The sequence below is a fragment of the Poecilia reticulata genome, linkage group LG9 (assembly GCF_000633615.1).
Source record: "Poecilia reticulata strain Guanapo linkage group LG9, Guppy_female_1.0+MT, whole genome shotgun sequence".
In the NCBI taxonomy this organism is placed as follows: Eukaryota; Metazoa; Chordata; class Actinopteri; order Cyprinodontiformes; family Poeciliidae; genus Poecilia; species Poecilia reticulata.
In genome coordinates, this window is record NC_024339.1 from 6,127,934 (window position 1) to 6,145,231 (window position 17,298).

General features: G+C 39.8%; 2 protein-coding genes across 9 annotated transcripts in view; one reads left to right on the top strand and one right to left on the bottom strand.

Annotated features, from left to right (window-relative positions):
• The window catches only part of arvcfb (ARVCF delta catenin family member b), a 153,195-nt gene extending 146,361 nt beyond the window's left edge, over positions 1-6,834 (bottom strand). For 6 of the 8 annotated variants that reach the window (XM_008417640.2, XM_008417639.2, XM_008417641.2 and 3 more), the window contains exons 1-2: positions 6,743-6,834; positions 821-868 (exon numbers count right to left, since the gene is read on the bottom strand). The gene's annotated coding sequence lies outside the window, so the exon portion shown is untranslated. The remainder of the gene's footprint in view (positions 1-820; positions 869-6,742) is intronic. The other 2 variants (XM_008417644.2, XM_017306596.1) reach the window with 1 other exon arrangement.
• The window catches only part of galnt9 (polypeptide N-acetylgalactosaminyltransferase 9), a 1,026,805-nt gene that overhangs the window by 60,765 nt on the left and 948,742 nt on the right, over positions 1-17,298 (top strand). The gene's annotated exons all lie outside the window — the stretch shown is intronic.

A 17,298-nucleotide genomic window follows, 5' to 3' on the forward strand; every position in this document is an offset into this window, starting at 1 on the left:
TGTAATAAATGTTGCAATTTTGGTCCCCAATCGAACCAACTCTACCGGACTTTCAGATGCGAAAACACCCTAAAGGGTCATAGGTCATGGGGCCCTTTCTCCCCAAATTTATTTGGCTACTTTAATGCCAAAGCCTTGAGGGCACATAATTAAATCCTTTTTCTCCATGCAGAACTACATGGAAGCCTCAAATCGAGGCCAGCAAGGCAAAGTCATTAATGAGGATGCACAGCTGGGTGCTGATATTGTGCATCAGAAGCTTTAGCCCATCACATCATTAAGACACTCTTACTCCTGATGAAATTCAGACAACAAAATGAAATGAAATGGCACATTATACACTCAGGAAAAGCAAGTATTCTTGTTTTTGGGCTGCAAAGAGGGATGAAAGGATTGATGTCACAGCTCCAAATGATCAATAACAGTCAGCGTGGAGGAGCGGCGCTCTATTGGTTACAGTCATGCACGTAGCCATTACCCTTTCCGACACGCAAGCACAGCTACAAGCCAAACGTCCAACTTATGCAAGATTCTCGTAGCCGTCATTTACAATCAGACACACATGCACACGCACATGCACGCGCACGCGCACACACACACACACGCACACACACACACACGCACGCACACACACACACACACGCACACACACACACACACACACACACACACACACACACACACACACAAACTGATATCCATTACTGATGGAGGCATGATATCAGGAAGCTGACAGCACGGCAACAAAGCAGGCTGGAAATACAAATCCACAACAGTATGGACCAAGGAGATAAGCTGGTGTTAGAAAACAGTCGGTCACCTCAGTTTTAATGGAGCACAGTGATGAACCAAAACCAAGAATGGAGAGCTGGTAGGAGGGGAGGGAGGAGAACAGAGAGAAAAGAGAAAAGGCAAGACATTTAAAAAATATCTGAAATGAAAATAATCAGACAGCATGTCTCCAACTGTCTTCTCTTTCACGTAGTTGAAAGTTGACATGAAAAGAACAAGTGACCCATTACCTGAGCAAAAAGAAGTTAAAAGATTTAAAGTTATGCAAATTAGACAAATTTGGTATATGTGTAAAGTTTATATTTTATAATACATGAAGTCACTTTGACAAAGTTGACAAAAATCCAATATATAATAATAATAATAATAAAGGTTACTGAAGGGTTTTAAGATTAATGCTTAACTTTTAAAAAAATTGTCAGTTTCTCCAGGGGATGAATACGGCATTACATCAAGGACTAATTTGTTTTAGTCCTCGATTCTTACAAAAGCCTCCTCAGTGCTATTTTAAGAAAAAAATATTTAATACTGTACTTCAGCAGGGCATATTGATAAACAAATACAAAATATTTGTTATTATACCAGATCATAGTCTAAAGCTAGTTTCCATCTGCTTATTGATGCCAAGATACACATATATGACACTAGCCGTATGAAGTGCCTCTGAAAATGCGCCCACAGAATTATGCATAACAATAATTGCCTGACTCATTTTTATAAAAAAAATATATATATCTATATTTGATCAGCAAAGTATAGACAGTATATCAATAATTGTGTCATTAGTGATTTTATAAACAATTATGAAAACTAAAGGTTAGATACGTTTTTTGTCAAGGATTATGCTAATGCTATATGAGACATATATTTAGCGACTTTTCACACACCTTTAAGAAATTTGTCTATGTCTTTGTATCTTTAAGGTTTTCACTGCTGCTAGTGATCAACAGAAGGTTCTCAATACTTTTGTTAGTACCAAATTCTTGAATAAAGGCCACTGTATCCCAGTTACTTGGAAGATCAACAAACTTAAAATGATGAAAAAAAACTTCACTTATCACCCAGCTCCACCTTCACCTCGGTCTTTATCGCATAAATGTTTTAACAGATGGAAATGTTATAACAGATGGGATTTCTAGAATTAAACACAACATAAACTCTAGAACCTCTTCTGTCCTTGTTTCTTTTTTTTTTTTTTTTTTTTAAAAGAACAATTTTACAAGAAGCACTCAACAGATCCGGCGTAAAAATCTCACGCAGTAAAGACGACGTTATGTGACGAGGCACATCGTATCAAAGCATACTGACCATGTCGCAGTCACAAAGACAGTGGACGGATGGCTCGGCTCAGCTGGGAGCGTCAACACAGGCGGAACGGTTTGAATTTTAAACAGGCCGGACTGTGGAAACGGGGTCCACGACGTGCCCGCCTAAGACTGTGTGCACATGAAAAGTAGTCATTCTTTACTACGGGACCTGCTGAGCACAAAGCCCTTATTCCCTTTGAAGCGCACAATCCCCCTTTGATGTTTGTTTCATGCTTATCATTTATTTATCCATTCTGCCTCTTCCATTCGGAGTGGTGTGCGCCAAGGAGACTGTGCTCCGAAAGTTAAACTCAAACATCCATCTGAATGTAAAAGATAGCTGCTTTTTTTTTCTGGTCGATCACACCAAACATTCCAGGTCGGTGTGTATTTTCAGCAGCCGGCCGGTATCTCGGCTTTGTAAGGAGAGCGCATAAGAATAGCCTGCTTGTCTGTATTGTAAGTCATCCCATACTTGAGATAAGTGACATCAGTGGAGTTTCCAGAAGCGAGGCTGATTGGACGTACTCAAACACGGGCTCTAATGATTCACACCCCTCCGGGTTGGAGGGGCGACAGAGCCATTGCTTCCTGAGTCATTGGGGGGAATATGGCAAGCATGTCAGCTACGCCCCACAGCTTATCATTAAACACCACCTCCTGGCCCTGCTTAAAATAGCCTGGAATGCAAGAGGAGGGGTATCTGAAGATTTCCCCTCCGCCCACGCGGTTCTTTTTATTTTATTTTTATTTTTAAAAGCCTCGACTCAACAGATGTTTGCCGAGAGCCTTGGTCAAAGGGGATAAAAACAAAGCCAAGGCTGTCTGCACGTTTAGCCCCCTTCTCGGTTACACATGCTTCAGTTAGTATTGACTTCAAGTGATGGAGAAGAAATAAAAATAAAAATCAGAGCTAACCTCCCAAACCAAAACTATCCTAAAGAATAAGAATTTCCTTCAGAAAAAGAGAAGATATTTAAGAGCAAAGAGGGAAAGTGAAAAATGGTTTATTAATTCCACAGTAACACATGGGTTGGATTTCAGCACCTCATGGCATAAGCATCTCTAATTAAAAAGAGGAGGGGGGGGGACTCATAATTCATGTGTGGAGCTTCACTTCTGTTGAAAGACTTTTTTTTTTTCCTCAGCAGTAAACACATCTCAGCATAAATGCTCAGCTCTAAAAATAGCCTAGCAGTAAAAAAAATAAACAGAGAAAGAAATAAAAAAGCAACCACACCAAACTGGAAAAGGGTTTGGTGAAAAATCTAGATATAAATCCCTGTTGCTGTGTCCATCTGTGTTCTATGAGAAATCTCCAAAAGAGATGGCTTTATGCCATCATGAACCTCTGTGGAAAATGTAGTTTTATGAGAAAGTGCAGGTAAAGGTTATGTTTTGATGAGAAGAATGTGGATTTTATTTGTGTGGGCAGGTTGAAATGAAAGGACTGTTTGTTTATGTTAAACATCTGCACAGTGTTCACACCTCTTGTAATTTTTCACATTTTGTCACATTCAGGCATTTTGGATTTTTCATTATAGTTTTATTTCGTTGACTTTTTTGGGGGGCAATTCAGTTAGTTTTTATTAGCTTTGAGTGCATTTGCTAGTTTTTATGGGTTAAATATTGCTCAGTTTTAGATTAGTTTCCATTAGCTATAGCAGTAGTTTTAGTTCTGTCAGGCTTTGCTTAATTTTTAGGCGCAGAATTCAAAAAGGTCAAAGTGTTGTATTGTGATTATGTACGCATCAATTTAATTATTGTTTTACAACCAAATGACGCTGGTGTTTTCTCCCAACATTTGCTGTCACCATTTTGTGGAGTACCCAAAGTGCTGCCAGGAGTTTTGAGTGCCGTGATTTGCCGACAGTTGACATGAACTGTTTTGTGTGGAGGAAATAGAATCTATTTAATATCAATTCGAAAGGGTAATAAGTAGACCAACACACACAAACACGAAGGATATTTTTTCTCTAACTCCAGTGTAAACACAATATTGTTCCAGTTAGTAATAGCTTTTCCCCATTAATGACCATTTTTATTTATTTCAGCAATGAAAATGTTCTCAGTTTCAGTTTTCATTATTATTATTATTTGTTAGCTTTAGTTTACTGTAATAACCTTGCCTACATCATAACTGTATGCAACAGACCAACAAACTAGTACATTATAGTGACGTGAAGGCAGGAAAATGACTTTCTAACTTTCTTACAAATTTACAAGAGTTTGAAAAGCGTTGCTTGCATTTCTAATGATTCCCTGAAACCAGCCACTGTCAGAAATCACTTCATCTACCAAACCCAATTTTCATCTCGCTATAAATCCAGCTATTATGTGAAGGTCTCAGTCGTTTGTTGGTGAACATTAGAGGACACAAAGCCTAAGTACGTCACCCAAGATCGTTCACTGGAAAATCAGGAGGGGAGAGTATAGCTAATAAATCACAAATGGAGGCCCCAAATTTGGACATTTACATATTCATAGTTTTTTTTTTAGCTGCACTAAAAATTATTTATTTTGCAAAACTGCAATGGAAACACTTTTTCGTTATCACATCAGTCACATGATCAACAATTGGTTGTTGCCACTGGTAGAAACCACGAAGAAGAAGACGACAGGAAATAGAGGATGTGTTGGGATCCAGAGGTTTTGTCCGCTTTTCTCCACTACAGGGAGCCTGAGACCTTCCTCCTGAGGGCGTGGGTCAGCGTGGAGGAGGCTGCTGACACTTCTCTGCCAGAGTGTTAGCCAGTTATGGCACAGGCTTACCTTGAGCTCACATCTGCCTAGATCTGTTCTAGGTGTTTTCTCTCATTACGTCCTGGCGTATTCAAGTGAAGTCAAGAAGTTTGGTTCCCTGACTCATTCTTCTGGACGTGTTGTCCACTAGAGGTATCATTTACACCATCCTCTTCAGCTGCAACTGGTCCTGGATCATCAGGCCTACCTCTGAGAAGGAATCCTCCCTGCTTCAAGTCTTACCTGTCCGTCCTCCAACGCCGCCGCTGACCTCTGCTCCCCAACCCGCTGACCAGCCTCAAGACTCCCAAAGTCCCCTTCCAGTCCAAAACCTCCCTGAACAGGTATTAAGTCATCAACTTTCCCCAAACTGCAAATTCCCAGAATCCTTAACTCATCAACTCTGTCCTCTCTAGCTGCCCCGAGATCTGGCCTGACGAACCTGGAGTCATATTCTCATTATTTGTGTTCATTCTAAATAAACCTAATTGTTGTATTCCCTGTCTCTGGAGCGTTTCTGCATGTGGGTTAGAAAACTCGACACCAACATGACAGGATGATGACGCGGCATGGTTTTTAATGACATCGCGTGAACAATCTTATTTGGTGTGATTTTAATTGCATTTCTTATTGAATAGGAACTCTGCACTTGCAAAATTGTGTCAATTTTCCGACATTATCGGAAAATTGACACAATTTTGCACACATTTGTAATGGAAACGCAGCTACCGACCACCCCGTAAGACGACCTAGTTCTTCTTAGGATAACTACCTGATGTGACTAGTCTCACCAACTCTCAGGAACTCTCAGGAATAGATCATCCTTGCTTCATACTGAATCCAACAGGTTTCAGTATGACAGGTTTCAGTAGCTCATGATTCTCATAACTGGAGAAAATAGAAATTCAGGTGCTGCTTAACGTCCACATTTTATTTAATCCTTTTTCATTGAACCTTCTCATTGAGTCTGGGATTTCAACATGAGGAATACGTGCAAACGCATCAAAACATACTTATAAATGCAAATTAATGTCTTTGTTTTTCTTAAAAGGGAGACAGCAGTTATCAAATACATATAGGTCAATAGGAAGCTATCGGTTTCAGAGGTTTTTCTCTTCTGTTTCAAATGCTAATACTGCTAATGAATTCAAACGCTTTACAGTAGGAAGAGATAAGTGGGTCAGGACTCAGGGAAGTGTATGTGTAATTTAGAGAAAATGGCAGTTTGTAAGTGGAGACAAATAAGTGAAGCCACAAGGAAGTCATTGTGTGAACAGTAAAAGCAATGAAACTACATCAGTCAGTATTTTAGCTACTGCTCATGCCATCTGTCTAACTTCTTATAAAACGAACTTCCAAGGCAGAGTCGTGCAAAAAAAAAAGGAAAAAAAGAGCAAGTGTCTCTGCAGCACAGAATAAATCTGAATTGCAATTAAGTTTCTCAAGTTGCAGCTAACTACAGGTGACAGACTTCAAACGTTCAATTACGCAGCTGAGTCTGTCTTTAGATATCCCGGACCAGAACAAATGCCCTCTGCCACTCTGCTCTAAAACACACTGTAATCTGTGAAAAGAAGAGAAAAAAAATCAGTTTCCCTCACCTGATTCAGAAGTGTGAATTATTAAAATTAGAGCGCACTCCCTAGAGGAAATTAAACTTTTAATGTATTGGGCGGGTGGGGGAAAGACAAATCCTACGAGGTGCTTCAGCATTAAGGAATAGCTCTCCCACGAAGAGATAAAGACAGAGAAGTCTTGAGCTGGCAAGACAAAGAAATTTTAAGAACAGTGGAGAAGAAAAAGAAGAAGAAAAAAAAGGAAATGTAATTACCTCAGTGATGAACTGAACAATGTGATTAAAGAAGGCATGAGGTGCAGAGAGAGAAAAAAGTGGGCTGTACCTTTGATGCGAGTCCCCTCAGACCACAGGCAGGCTGAGGACAGCTGGAGCTCTGCTGGAGTCAAGACGTTTGTTCGGTCTGCCGCGGGAGATCTGCAGATTAAACACAACAAAGAAAACATGGTAAAACTTTTCCGCCAGCCCACTGACAACGTATACTTAACATAAGGCTCTTGTGTATATGTGTATTTACTAGTTTTTGTAGACATCACACACTATGTCTATTGGGTTCCTGTCTAGTTCCACTGTGCTGTTCCAAAATTGTATATTTTTTGGCAATGGGCTAGGACAAAGTCAAAGAAGCCTTTTAGTCCATGTTGGCCATGTTTTCAAATATTGAGCAATTAAAATCAGACCAATAGGAATGTTTAAGACATTTTATTGCTGACAAACATGTTCATTTTGGCACTTCTCTTTTCTCTTTTTGCTGTTTTTTTACTGCGGGTGAAATCTCCGGTTAGCTCGATAGCATAGCTTCCTTCAAGTCATGGCTAAGCATTAGTGATTGTAAAATTTCAGACTTCAACAGAGAAATGATTGCTTGCAGCAATGACACTTGGTCATTTCTCAATAGCCAAGTGTCCAGACCCTTCTGACTGAAAGCATAGATCAAAGGGCTAGCTTTTACCAGGCTAACTGCTAGCTCTACCCAACTCCACTGGTAGTTTGTTACTACCATTCAAATGACAGTGATCAACAGACAGACAAAGTAGACCCGAAATTAAACAACTGGAAGAAGAAGAGAGACCAGAAGGATGGTTGTTCTGGGAAAATGTGAGAAAACTGCTACAACAAACATTTATCATTTAGATGGAAACAACTAGGTGGATGTTTGAACTTTAGATCCCTGATTGAGATGTTGAGAACCAAAAATTGTTTAAATATGCGAAAGTGGATGTTGGCAACATCCCATTGAAAGGCATGGAAAACGAACTATTGAATGTCTTGTGGACCATGTTCCGTTATGCGTTAAATGCTTTACTGAAAGCTGACAGTAGTTGCATTTCCATCCACTGTATAGTTGGGCAAATTGAAATTACGAAAATAAAGTTGCTTAATGGAAATATACCCATTGTATCAAAATTGGTAAATTTTGCAAATCTGCAATGTAAACATGTTTTTCACAATTCGTGAGTCATGTGATTAACAACTACATGTTACTACTGGAAAACACGAAGACGACAACAAGAAGTGGTAGGATGATGATGGAGGAGCATGTTTTTTAATTCTCGCGTGAATTAACTTATGACGTATGATTTTAAATGCATTTCTTATTTAATGGAGACACCGCAATTGCAAAATTGTGTTTCTTTATTTGCTTTTTTGGTTGTTGTTGCACTTTTGTAGTGGAAATGCAGCGACTGATGCAGGTTTATAAACATAGAGTTTGCATGAAGTACTATGAAACTCAGAGGCTGGACTCATTCTAATATGGCAGACATCCACTTTGGTTCTGATGAGCTTTTACTCTGACTGCCTACTGAGCTACACCTGCTGCTCATAACCTCACCAACAAGCCCTACATTAAATAATGAGTCATCCTTTCAACTCCACTTCACTTGCACCTCGACTAGAATTTAATCATTTTTGTGTCATTTCAACTAATGGATGTCTTTTTGACTCGGCGCATGGCCTGCAGCCACTGCAACATTCAGAGATGAGTCGGAAAATGAAATGGAAAAAAAGCAAATCTGAATGTACTGATCCGGCTTTTTTTACACATCTTTGTGGGGGGGCGACAATAAATGTGTGTGTGGGGGGCGGAGGTCAGGGGGTTGTTTTCAAAGTGGGGGCACCAGAGGGTGCTAGCAGGGGGCCTCAGAGATGGAGAAGATTGGCTTCCAGTCAAATTCATCAAGCTGCTTTGATTCTCAAGCTAGTATAGCATAGCACAAGCCAAATAGACAAGTTTCTGACAAGTAAAATACCAAAGGAACCATCCAGCTTTGGAGGACACTGCCGGAAAAAACCCCCTACAAACTTAAAATCAAAGGTATGAGGCAGTATTTATGATAAACAAATATAGAGTAAATAATGAATAATAATTAATCATTCCTCAGAATGCAAAATTTGGGTACCCTTGCTGTAGGCGACTGGTATCAGCTAATGAGAAACTTCATTTTTGAGAAAATAAACTTATTTGCCACCTTATTCACGAGTCTGCAACACGGGAATCATCACCACGACGCTGATGTCAGAAATAGTTTTTAATTATTTATACTTTATACAAATAGTCTCCACATAGGAACATCCCAAAAAGACAAGACAATAGCAAATAGTTCCTCACTGAATCAAAGAGCCGGAAGGTTCCCAGGCAGATATCTGATTGTTACTAAGGAGGCAACACTTACTCGATACACAAAGCAAACCAATTTGTCGGCCTGACCTTCACGTTCACACTGAAACACTTCAGAAATACAAACATCACCAACACAGGGAAAAGATAAAGGCCCTTACTCGGCAATGCGGGGCAAATTATGTTTGATGAATCATGCCAGGGGATGAATCTCTCTATCATCCAATCAGACCTGTCCACAGGCTCTACTCCCTTTGATGGCTGAGGAAGCACAAGGCCTGCCAGCTGAACTGCTGGACTGACCGCCCCCATGAAGATGTGACTGATGATGGCTTCAGACTCTCCTGTTCCCACTCTCCCTTGCAGCTCGGCGTTTGTTCATGCTTTCATTTTAATTGGACAAAACAGCTGCTTAAAATTTGCTTCACAGCTCAAGAATTGCTTCAAGCCGAGATGACGATCAAGTTCATCGGCAGTTCATCTTACAACGTTTGATGATGCGAGTAGAAGCGCATTGCGTAGTTTGTTAGTTCCTCAGACGTAATACACCCACTTTGGATTCCCTTTTGCCTTCAGAAGTGTCTTGATTCTTGCAACAAGGGTGATAAAAAGACTAATTTGCTGATTGCTTGAGTTTGTGATGCACTGATGAAAGGACGGTGCATCACATTGTATGCCATGATGGGTACGCCATGGTCATCATGGTCAGCAATGACACTCAGGTGGGCTGTGGGATTCAAATGCTGCTGATGGGTCCAAATGGGTCAATTTTACTGCTTTCGTTTTTAGACTACTATTTAATTAAGCAGTGTAGCTTATCCCATGTTTTTATTCCAGCTCTACTTTGTCGCTTGTTGTAACCGCAGAGTGAGTCAAGTGTAAATCATCTGAGATGTGTAATTGGTAGGATCCCATCATCATCATCATGAGCGAAGCAAGGCGGAACCACATGCAGTGCACTGATTGGTACACCTTACTGTATATATTTCTTCAACAGGTTAAACTATCTATTCCTGTATTTACACTATAGTAAGCAGGTTACCACAACTTAATATTCTGCATTCTGATGCAGAATATTCTGAATATTCTGCAGAATAATATGCAAAATATTCTGAATATTCTGCATCAGAATATTCTGCATTCTGATGCAGAATATTAATATTAATTAAATATTATGCACAATATTTGGTTTTCTCCGTGCTTCATGTGTTGCAGGCTTATTAAAAGCACCACAGAAGCCTGAGCCTGATCTGACCATCAAGCAAATAACTTTGGTCATAAATCTAAACTTTAGCAGCCGGTGTGATTGTCTGCTGTTGAAACCAATTTTGCTTCACATTTAAACGGTTAGACGTTTCGAGCTTACCTTGAAACTTCTTGTGATGAGTAGTTATTAGAGTTAATGTCAACTTTTTATAATTTCGGTCCAGTATGCCTTTTTCCCACCGTTTCTCATTGGACATGTTGTCTTTTTTTAAGTAATTTCTTATAGACTGGAGTGATGTCATGTGAAAATCCAAGTAGATCTGCAGTTTCTGAACCACTCAGACTGACATGAGCAACCAAAGAGTCAGAGTATAATCCACGTTTTGATGCTTGAATTTCAGAAAGTTGTCTTCACCACATCTAGTGGCAGCCATGTGACTGATTTGCTATTAGTATGATCAGTCTAATAAACTGGCTAGTGAACGTGAGTACAGTAGGTAATAGACAGGCACCTGGTGGCTTAGAGGTACAGCAGGTTCGTGACGCACAGTGTTTATTATTTCCCTCACTCCACATTCGTCACTGTAAGACATTTGACAAAAGGAGAAAAATCTTATTTTAAACTGCAGAAGCTTCGGCTGGAAACTAAAAGATGAACTACTTCACAGAGGTTTCACAAGAACATACTGCCTTTGTAAAATATACATTTCTGAATAATGAACCTGAAGAATATTTTGCTATCCTTGACCAGGAGCCTATCGTGATGAAAGGACAAAAAAGAGAGAGAAAATAGGCTGCATTAGCCATTGCTTGACTGTATCTGCAATTTGGATATTTTCTTTTCTCCATGGATTTTTTAAAATTTATTTATTTTTTATTTTTTTGGTGCGTTCACTTAAAGCCCAGATAGGCTGTGAGCAGCTCGGGTTTCTGCTGCAAACATCAAAGACGAAGCAAAACCCGGCGCTGTACGCGTTGTCTCTCTCTCTCCATCTCTGTGGATTCCTGCCGAGGCCTCGCATGACTCCTGAACAGAGATTATATTGACCCGCCGTCGCAGCCCACAGTATTACTCTGATTAGTTCCTGCTTAATTTCTATTTAAAGTGACGCTGTGGTTTTGTAATCGTCAGGTCAGCAAGCACAACAAAAGCCGGCCTGGGAATGAGAAGATTGATGGTCAGCGATGATAAATGAATAAACGATGCGTCTGCTGCCCTCGCTTGGCGCTGCTTAACCTCCCGCCTGATCCCGTGGCGCTGACCGGAGGTTAATAGCGGGAAATGGTGATTATTTGGGCAGCAGGGAGGGGTTTTGTGCGACTAAAGAGGTGTTGGGGAAAGGCCAGTTGTTACACGCTTTGCTTAAATACTGGAAGTTGAGATGGAACAAAGATCTGTATCTGAGGTGGAAACGTCGGCAACAAGGCTCTGTTTCAGGTTTCTGCGTTCAACAAAGTACTTTAATGGTAAACCAGGACACAGAAAAATAACTTAAATGCCTCAAATGGACAAAGATATTCCAAATACTCCCCTACAATCAGAATTACTTACACCGGCTTCTGGAAAACACCGGCACTCGCCACCGCAGCTGCTAAATCCGTCTCTGTAGTGTGACAGTGCGAAGCAGAACCCTCATGCAGTATTTGTGCTCCGTAGCAGCACCTGATACACCACCTGCTGTGTGCTACGCAGACAATTGCATAATTTATCCCACTTCAACTCCACACTGTTAGAGGAGGACCCCAGTGAAATTCTGTGATTAATAATGAATGCCGAGCGAGGCTACGCTAGCGAGCTGACGAACTGACTGAGCGTCTGGGGAACGCTGCACTGATCAAGGCCTCGTCTTGGCCGTCAGAGCCTCTTTGTATTCACAGAGAGAGAGAGAGAAAATATGCCATCATTCATACGGGTTTCTGACAGTTAGAATGAGCAAGATAGCTTGTTGTCAAAAGCTAATCGTTGGCATATTTTAGGGTCAGAAAAAACGCATGAGAGTTTGAAATCAAAATAAATTACAAACTGCATTCCCATCAGTTTTCAAAGCAGATAACTGCTTTAAAGTCCACTCATCTAGCCACCTCCCTTCAAAACTGAAAAAACATTTTTATAAATGGATGATGACGTGGCATCTGGAACCACAAAGGGAAATGTCCTATTGCTGTGATCAAAGGGTCCTGAATCTTGAATCTTTGTTTACAGGGAAGTAACAGCACATTTCTCCAACCGCAGATATCTCGAGCAGAGTCAGCAGCCATTCCATGTCATGTAAGAAATTACTTTATCATGTTTTATTTGTTTTTTTACATGTAATGTCCTCTCAGCACAAATCATCTGCTAAGAGGTGATGATTTGCACGGTTTATCCCACAACAACCAGCTGCAGCAGCAATTATGGTTTTCCTTAAAATAACCACGTGCATTGATTGCATAACATAATTTATTAATGCTAAATGACATGTTTTTGTGAGAAAACTAATAGCAGAAGCAACAGCTTGAGAGGTGTGAAAAATAGATGTCCTTGAAATACTTGTAATTTCATGGGAAATAAAAAAAACACAAAATTTGTCTGTCTTTCCCATTTCTATTCAGTGCTACTGTATTTTAAACATTCACTAGTATTGGACCTGCTTACTGTAAATACTGCTAGAATTTTTTGCTTTTTGAACAACAAAACTTGTCACAGGAAGTCATTATCCATCGTGCCGAATTAAATGCAAACTTGTATTTTCACAGAGAACTTTTAAATACCTCTGTGGGGTGGGTGTTTGTTAGGTCTTCATTCTCTCTTCAGATTTCCTCCTCAAGCACATAGAAAACTTTGCTAATGAAAGCACACATAGGTGACTGTGAGCTTAGTGGGAAATAAGTCAATAATTAGTTAACACGCTAATCAATTAGTAAAACAACAAAAAACTCCCAAACAATATATATATTAGTAGACTACATTAATAGTCTAAAATTTCACAAGAAGAATGTGGTACATTTGAAGACGTGTTATTCAGCTCGGTTTCTATGTGATGTTATTGACTACAATCAGTAACCCTATGGAGGTATTTTCGTTCTTTCTAAAAAATTTTTTATGTTTAAAATTAAATAAAAGCTTGCATTTACCTCACCGGACAGAGTCACACGGTGATAGCACTTCACTAAACCAACACATTTTATTCAAGTACACACTTATCAATAGTTAAAAACATTGGATGGAATGACCGACTCGTTTTCAGTGAATCATGTTCTCCATATATAAAACAGAACCTGTACTTTCCTGCAGCAGGTGTCGGACACGGCGTACCGACAGAATCCCCTGACGTCTCTGTGTTTCTCTGTAATTGTTTACCAGAAAGCGTAGCTAAGGCACATTGTGCTGATGTTCCTTATGTCTGCAGTGCGAATTGAGAATTCAAAAAAAAAAAAAAACAATTCATGTTTTGTCCGTCTTTGTAAAACAGGCCCGTCTTTATCATCGTCATCATCATCAGATGGGGTACGTGAGTTTTTAGGGATGCTCAAACGTCACAGGGAGTGTCGAGATGGAACAGGTAGCAACCCTATTCGCTTTGAGAGCAGGAAGAAATTGTTCTACCTCATCAGAACTCTGAGCCTCTGGAGATGTTAATGAAAAGCAAGTGATTGAAAAAAAGCCCTGGCACGGAGAGAAAGACTCCCTGCCAAGACGGAGTGAGCTCTCTGAGAAGTTTGAAGGGTAGAGGGAGTGAAGGAGGAGAAATTGATTGGCTTGTTTGTATTTTGGACCGTGCACGCTATTAGGCTCTCTCATGCACTACGGGGGGGGGGGGGGACTTTCAAAGGTAAATTTGTTACCGATTCATTACGGGGGAAACTCAAATCCACCAGCTGCACCGTCTGATGGTGTGTCTGCTGTAACAAAGTCAGAAGCGGGAGGAGAGTGATGGGGGATCATCCAGCTTTGGGGTTTTATCCGTCTATAATATCTGACCTTGGTACTCCAGAGGGTAGCAGACGCTCTGCAGAACAGAGGAGAGCATTGTTTTGTTTTCTCTCAGATTAATATCATCACAGTTCACAGGAATTTGTTTGCCAAGTCAGATGGAACTACATCATTTAAAATCGTATGAAACATGACTGATCTTAACCTGCTTATTAACACTTTCAAACAAATAATCCTTTGTAATGATTCATGAAAAAGGGAGACATGTAGAGGTTATGGGCAGATAGCAGTCTGCATTATGCAGCCTGCTGTTTATCTGTTACAACTCAAGAGTTTAAATATAAATCAATTAGTTACAAGGTTTCCAGTCTCCAGTTGATGGCGAGGATCTTACTTCCTGGTTATCCGTTTGTGTAATTTTTTTCGACATAATTAAGACAGACTATGTTCATACAAAAATAATCCTTAATGAAATAAATGGGACTGTTTCAACCAACACTGAGTAAGAACCCGTTTAGATTAGAGAAGAGGCCACATTCATTTAGAACTATGTTAGGATTTGCTCAGACTTTGCAGATTGTCTTCCATGAAATAAGAAATGGTAAAATGTTGAAATGATGCTGTATAATGATATTTATGTTACTGAGTTGTGTTCATGATCTTCACCTTAGAGAATATGTTTGGTAGTTTGAGCTGCAATAAACTGGCTAAACAGTTAGCCTATGCTAATGCTAGATATATTCAGTTACTCTTAGACAAAATGGTCCTTAAGTCAAAGTAAAAACTTACTTAGGCAACGTTAATCATATATCGAGTATGAAAATGTATTAGTTAAGTACTTTTCAAATCTGGTTAGTTTTAATTAGTTTTGCCTGTTGATCACTGTAGGCACCAGCCTTCTGCCTGGATGAAGATCATGACACCACAGGTATATGACATGAAAGGTCAGGGGTCAGGAGAGGACTAGCGCATCAATGCTTCTTGACCATGAGTGACTGAAAATGAGGAGACAGATTGGGCAATCTGGTCGCTTCATGAGGCTGCTGTTGTGAAGAAAGAAATTATGGAAAAAGTAAAGTAAAAAACAAACAAAAGATACGGTAATTAGCAACATGCTACGTTGCTAATAACATGTCAAACTCCAAGACGTCTGTCGTTTAGTTCTGTGTTGTTTGCCCTCTAAAATAAATATTTACAAATTTTTAAATTTTTCTCATTTAACTTAAAAATTAAGCTGCTCAACCTTGATTAAATAAACATCAAGGTTTCTGAAAATCATCAGCAGCTCAAATCCAAAACAAAAAATTTTTCTATTTAAAGTTACAAAGACCTTGAATGATAACCAAGTGACAAACCAGAGAATCTCCCCTTTCAGAACCATGAATAAAAACAGTTGGGTGATAATTGATTACAGCGCAGTGATCAGGTTAACATCAAATTGTTAAAAAAAAGACAGTAATCTACGTCTATTTATTCATGTAATCACAATTCACAACCAAAGTAATCTAAAACAACGGGGCGCAGTCTTTGGAATGCAAAACTTTCAATAGAGAATAAAAAAATAAAGCTTCAACTCATAGTAAGCCATTGAAGTGGAAAGTATTTCAAATCTATACAGATTTGCTAAAGTGATGCACAACATTCTGGTTAGTAACCATGAATTAAAGGTGACTGCGATGCCTCAAGCCGCCCGGCTTTATTGTATTTCTTTTGCAACGAGCCACAGCTCATTACACAAAAATAAACACTTTGTTTATGCCGATTACGGCGTAATTAAGAAGGACATTTTGTTAGCGCTAGCAAGCGGATAAAAACTCAGAGGGGGGGAGGAGAGGAGGAACAGATGATTAACCGTCGACAATCCCAAAGTCTAATTGCAGTTAAGTGGTGAAAAACAACACCATGGCACAGCCATTCATGCCAAATTGAAAGTGAACAAGATATGTCGGTGTGAGGGTGTGAGGGTGTGTGCCTCGGTGTGCTGGCTGGATGTGAAGGTCACTAGAAGCAGCAGCTCTCCTCACAGAGAGAGATTTCATTATTAGAAGAAAAATGTTCAAAATTCTGGCATCCACACTTACAGTAATAAAACCACAGAAACTCACAGCATGAAAAGCGCGCCGGCCAAGAGACCGAATGCGATTTATGAGATACAAAAAGTACATAAATGTGAAGCAGGAAGGGAATAATTCTTAGTTTTCAAATTTAATTATTCTGGAAATACAAATCTGAATAGTGCATCATGCATTTCTATTTGCTCTGTTACTCTGTTACCACCAAATAAACAAATAATACTAAATAAACAGAGTGGTGTCCAGAAATTCTCCTTTGTAATGATTTGTAATTATCCATTGTTTCACATTGTGGCTGATGTCTGCAGCTTCCCCAGGAAGGAGAGAAAAGACCGTTCCTCCTTCCGTTTGATCGGCATCACGTGACAAACCCAGATCTGAGCTGACAAACAACTGATCATTAAAAAGAGCTGAGGATCCAGAAGCAAAGAGAAGTCAATAATGGGAAGACAGCGAGAAGGCAACCTTAATTCCAGCTGCTGACATCCTGAGGCTTTGACGGGAAAGACCTGAGACGCTCCGTCGAGAAACTTCAGCGTGACTGAAATTCATCCTAAATTTTTAGAGTTGACAACAAATACGAGGAAAGACTTGAAGTAACGGGGGGAAAAAATAAATAAAAAAATCAGCTGAATGTCTGTCAGCGAAATTGATCAAAACGTATTCCTCTGCAATCTGGCATTACAGTGAGACTTATCAGTTGTAAAAAAAAACAAAAAAAAAAACGCTCGTCTCAACAATTCATTCGAAGAAGTGGCCAAAGCCCCGAAGCACAAGTCTACCTTGTTCAGAAAAGTTTCCAAGTGTCACTATGTGAAGGAATAAGGACAAACAAAGCTCCTTACTGGTAAACATAGACAGCTGGAAAATACCAAAATAAAAAGTCTATAGGACCAAAGCTCCCAGAGGAGGATTTAGGAATCTTTAGACCATTTTCTCTCCTCATTTCAAGGCAATGTCCTCTTAATCTGCACAAAGCCTGGAAGAATCTCACAGCACCACGTGAGTGATTAAGCAGCGCTTCCGCTGCAGGAATAGGATAGCAGTCGGCTTGATGTTTAGCTGCAATT